General features: G+C 42.2%; 1 pseudogene; it reads right to left on the bottom strand.

Annotated features, from left to right (window-relative positions):
* Positions 1-1268: 1268 nt before the first annotated feature.
* The window catches only part of LOC124023061, a 26432-nt pseudogene continuing 22204 nt past the window's right edge, over positions 1269-5496 (bottom strand).

Here is a 5496-nt window from a genome sequence, read left to right as displayed (position 1 = left end):
ACATTGCTGCTATAACAGCCTCCACTCTTCTGGGAAGGCTTTCTACTAGATGTCAGGAACATTACTGCTATAACAGCCTCCACTCTTCTGGGAAGGCTTTCCACTAGATGTTGGAACATTGCTGCTATAACAGCCTCCACTCTTCTGGGAAGGCTTTCCACTAGATGTAGGAACATTGCTGCTATAACAACCTCCACTCTTCTGGGAAGGCTTTCATACCAAGTTGTAGGAACATTGCTGCTATAACAGCCTCCACTCTTCTGGGAAGGCTTTCTACTAGATGTCGGGAACATTACTGCTATAACAGCCTCCACTCTTCTGGGAAGGCTTTCCACTAGATGTTGGAACATTGCTGCTATAACAGCCTCCACTCTTCTGGGAAGGCTTTCCACTAGATGTTGGAACATTGCTGCTATAACAGCCTCCACTCTTCTGGGAAGGCTTTCCACTAGATGTTGGAACATTGCTGCTATAACAGCCTCCACTCTTCTGGGAAGGCTTTCCACTAGATGTTGGAACATTGCTGCTATAACAGCCTCCACTCTTCTGGGAAGGCTTTCCACTAGATGTTGGAACATTGCTGCTATAACAGCCTCCACTCTTCTGGGAAGGCTTTCCACTAGATGTTGGAACATTGCTGCTATAACAGCCTCCACTCTTCTGGGAAGGCTTTCCACTAGATGTTGGAACATTGCTGCTATAACAGCCTCCACTCTTCTGGGAAGGCTTTCCACTAGATGTTGGAACATTGCTGCTATAACAGCCTCCACTCTTCTGGGAAGGCTTTCCACTAGATGTTGGAACATTGCTGCTATAACAGCCTCCACTCTTCTGGGAAGGCTTTCCACTAGATGTTGGAACATTGCTGCTATAACAGCCTCCACTCTTCTGGGAAGGCTTTCCACTAGATGTTGGAACATTGCTGCTATACCAGCCTCCACTCTTCTGTATAGACCTTTTAGTGAGTAGGCCTCTTCTGTATAGACCTTTTAGTGAGTAGGCCTCTTCTGTATAGACCTTTTAGTGAGTAGGCCTCTTCTGTATAGACCTTTTAGTGAGTAGGCCTCTTCTGTATAGACCTTTTAGTGAGTAGGCCAATTCTGTATAGACCTTTTAGTGAGTAGGCCTCTTCTGTATAGACCTTTTAGTGAGTAGGCCTCTTCTGTATAGACCTTTTAGTGAGTAGGCCTCTTCTGTATAGACCTTTTAGTGAGTAGGCCTCTTCTGTATAGACCTTTTAGTGAGTAGGCCTCTTCTGTATAGACCTTTTAGTGAGTAGGCCACTTCTGTATAGACCTGGCTTTCTGCACAGGGGGCATCGTCATGCTGAAACAAGAAAGGGCTCCAAGGATGGAAGAGTCGTCTAGAATGTCATTGTATGCCGGCTGCCATGGAAACCCATTTCAGGAAACTCCCGACGAACAGTTCTTGTGCTGACGTTGCTTCCAGAGGCAGTGTGGAACTCGGTAGTGATGTGTTGCAATCGAGGATAGACGAGTTTTACAAACTGACTTGAAATTTGACAAACTGACTTGAAATTTGACAAACTGACTTGTTGGAAAAGTGGCATCCTATGCCGGTGTTGAAAGTCACTGAGCTCCTCAGTGAGGCCATTCTACTGTCAATGTTTGTCTGTGGAGATTGCATGGCGTGTGGGCTCGATTTGATACACCTGTCAGCAACAGATGTGGGTGAAATAGCCAAATCCACTCATTTGAGGGGGTGCCCACATTCTTTTGCATATATAGTGATCAGAGTTACGTAGACGTGTGTGTGTGTGTGTGTGTGTGTGTGTGTGTGTGTGTGTGTGTGTGTGTGTGTGTGTGTGTGTGTGTGTGTGTGTGTGTGTGTGTGTGTGTGTGTGTGTGTGTGTGTGTGTGCGTGCGTGCGTGTGTGTGTGGTTATGTAGGGGCAGAATAGCCCCAGTTCAGGTTCCTGCTTGGTTCTCTTCTGTTGGAGTAGCTGGCTGGGGCTGGGGGGTGTTGGGTAGGGGTGTGTGTGTGGTGTGTGTTTGGGGAGTTTGTGGTGTGTGTGTTAGGGTTAGGGGTGTGTGCGCGAGGGTGAGTGGGGTGTGTGTGGTGCTCAGCTAGATACGGGTTAGGGGTGTGTGTGTGTGTTAGGGTTAGGGGTGTGTAGGGGTTTGGGTTAGGGTCCGGTAGATGCATGGCAGTGTGTGTGAGAGGGTGTGCAGGTGTGTGTGTGTGTAGAGGTGTGTCAGGAGGGTCGGTAAGGTAGACAGGTCTCTCCTGGGCGATGCTGTGTGATCTGTAGAAGTCGACCAATCGGTTGAGAGACGAGAAGTCTCCTCCCACACACAGTACTGACCCAACCCCTCGAGAACCAGGAAGTGCTCGACCATGTCGCCATAGCTGCAAAGAGAGAGCGAGAGGGGGAGAGACAGATAGAGATGGTGAGGGAGGGAGGGAGGGAGGGAGGGAGGGAGGGAGGGAGGGAGGGAGGGAGGGAGGGAGGGAGGGAGGGAGGGAGGGAGGGAGGGAGGGAGGGAGGGAGGGAGGGAGGGAGGGAGGGAGGGAGGGAGGGAGGGAGGGAGTTAGTTAGTTAGGGAGTTAGTTAGTTAGAGTTAGTTAGTTAGTTAGGGAGTTAGTTAGTTAGTTAGTTAGTTAGTTAGTTAGTTAGTTAGTTAGTTAGTTAGTTAGTTAGTTCTAGAAGTGGTTTTCAGACATGTCAGAAAATGAAGAATGAAATCATACTTCCACTACGATAAGATACACAGAATCTCACTTACTCCCTGTGGAGCATACAGCTATAGTATAAATCTTACTCCCTGTGGAGCATACAGCTACAGTATAAATCTTACTCCCTGTGGAGGGTAGAGCTACAGTATAAATCTTACTCCCTGTGGAGGGTAGAGCTACAGTATAAATCTTACTCCCTGTGGAGGGTACAGCTACAGTATAAATCTTACTCCCTGTGGAGGGTACAGCTGCAGTATAAATCTTACTCCCTGTGGAGGGTACAGCTACAGTATAAATCTTACTCCCTGTGGAGGGTACAGCTACAGTATAAATCTTACTTCCTGTGGAAGGTACAGCTACAGTATAAATCTTACTCCCTGTGGAGGGTACAGCTGCAGTATAAATCTTACTCCCTGTGGAGGGTACAGCTACAGTATAAATCTTACTCCCTGTGGAGGGTACAGCTACAGTATAAATCTTACTATCTGTGGAGGGTACAGCATCAGTATAAATCATACTCCCTGTGGAGGGTACAGCTACAGTATAAATCTTACTCCCTGTGGAGGGTACAGCTACAGTATAAATCTTACTCCCTGTGGAGGGTACAGCTACAGTATAAATCTTACTCTCTGTGGAGGGTACAGCTTCAGTATAAATCATACTCCCTGTGGAGGGTACAGCTACAGTATAAATCTTACTCCCTGTGGAGGGTACAGCTACAGTATAAATCTTACTCTCTGTGGAGGGTACAGCTTCAGTATAAATCATACTCCCTGTGGAGGGTACAGCTACAGTATAAATCATACTCCCTGTGGAGGGTACAGCTACAGTATAAATCTTACTCCGTGTGGAGGGTACAGCTACAGTATAAATCTTACTCCCTGTGGAGGGTACAGCTACAGTATAAATCTTACTCTCTGTGGAGTGTACAGCTACAGTATAAATCTTACTCCCTGTGGAGGGTACAGCTACAGTACAGGAAGACCGAGTCATCAAAGTATCATATATTGAACAAAACTACAAACACAACAAGCAATCTTCTCAAATATTTTACTGACTTTCAGTGTATAGAAGGAAGTCAGTCAATTTAAATAAATGTATTAGGCCCTAATCAATGGATTTCACATGACTGGGCAGGGTCACAGCTATGGGTGGGCCTGTCCAGATAGGCCCAACCACTTGGGAGCCAGGTGCCCAGGAGCCCTAAACCTCAAAATTTGAGACATCTGTGGCATGGTGTTGTGTGACAAAACTACAAATTTTAGAGTGACCTTTTGTTGTCCCCAGCACAAGGTGCACCTGTGTAATGATCATGGTGTTTAATCAGCTTCTTGACTTGCCACACCTGTCAGGTGGATGGATAACAGGCATGTAAACAAATTTGTGAACCAAATTTGAGAGAAATACACTTTCTGTTCATGTCTGGGATCATTTATTTCATCTAAGGAAACATGGGATCAACACTTTACTTTATTATTTAAACATGGGATCAACACTTTACATTATTATTTAAACATGGGATCAACACTTTACTTTATTATTTAAACATGGGATATTTAAACATGGGATCAACACTTTACTTTATTATTTAAACATGGGATCAACACGTTACTTTATTATTTAAACATGGGATCAACACTTTATTATTTAAACATGGGATCAACACTTTATTATTTAAACATGGGATCAACACTTTATTATTTAAACATGGGATCAACACTTTACTTTATTATTTAAACATGGGATCAACACATTACTTTATTATTTAAACATGGGATCAACACGTTACTTTATTATTTAAACATGGGATCAACACTTTACTTTATTATTTAAACATGGGATATTTAAACATGGGATCAACACTTTATTATTTAAACATGGGATCAACACTTTACATTATTATTTAAACATGGGATCAACACTTTACTTTATTATTTAAACATGGGATATTTAAACATGGGATCAACACTTTACTTTATTATTTAAACATGGGATCAACACGTTACTTTATTATTTAAACATGGGATCAACACTTTATTATTTAAACATGGGATCAACACTTTATTATTTAAACATGGGATCAACACTTTACTTTATTATTTAAACATGGGATCAACACTTTATTATTTAAACATGGGATCAACACTTTACTTTATTATTTAAACATGGGATCAACACGTTACTTTATTATTTAAACATGGGATCAACACTTTACTTTATTATTTAAACATGGGATCAACACGTTACTTTATTATTTAAACATGGGATCAACACGTTACTTTATTATTTAAACATGGGATCAACACTTTATTATTTAAACATGGGATCAACACTTTATTATTTAAACATGGGATCAACACTTTATTATTTAAACATGGGATCAACACGTTACTTTATTATTTAAACATGGGATCGACACATTACTTTATTATTTAAACATGGGATCAACACGTTACTTTATTATTTAAACATGGGATCAACACTTTATTATTTAAACATGGGATCAACACGTTACTTTATTATTTAAACATGGGATCAACACGTTACTTTATTATTTAAACATGGGATCAACACTTTACTTTATTATTTAAACATGGGATCAACACTTTGCATGTTAAGTTTAGATATTTTTTCACATTAATCTAAGCTGCCGAACACACAGAGAGCAGAGCGTTGATCTACCCATTACTACCACCAATCAGAACAGCAGTATAGACACTCTGCCCCTCCCCTATTACTACCACCAATTAGAACAGCAGTATAGACACTCTGCCCCTCCCCATCACTACCACCAATTAGA

The sequence above is a fragment of the Oncorhynchus gorbuscha genome, unplaced genomic scaffold, assembly GCF_021184085.1.
Source record: "Oncorhynchus gorbuscha isolate QuinsamMale2020 ecotype Even-year unplaced genomic scaffold, OgorEven_v1.0 Un_scaffold_1493, whole genome shotgun sequence".
In the NCBI taxonomy this organism is placed as follows: Eukaryota; Metazoa; Chordata; class Actinopteri; order Salmoniformes; family Salmonidae; genus Oncorhynchus; species Oncorhynchus gorbuscha.
The sequence above is the reverse complement of the archived record's forward strand: the minus strand, read 5'-3'. Positions and strand labels throughout refer to the sequence as shown.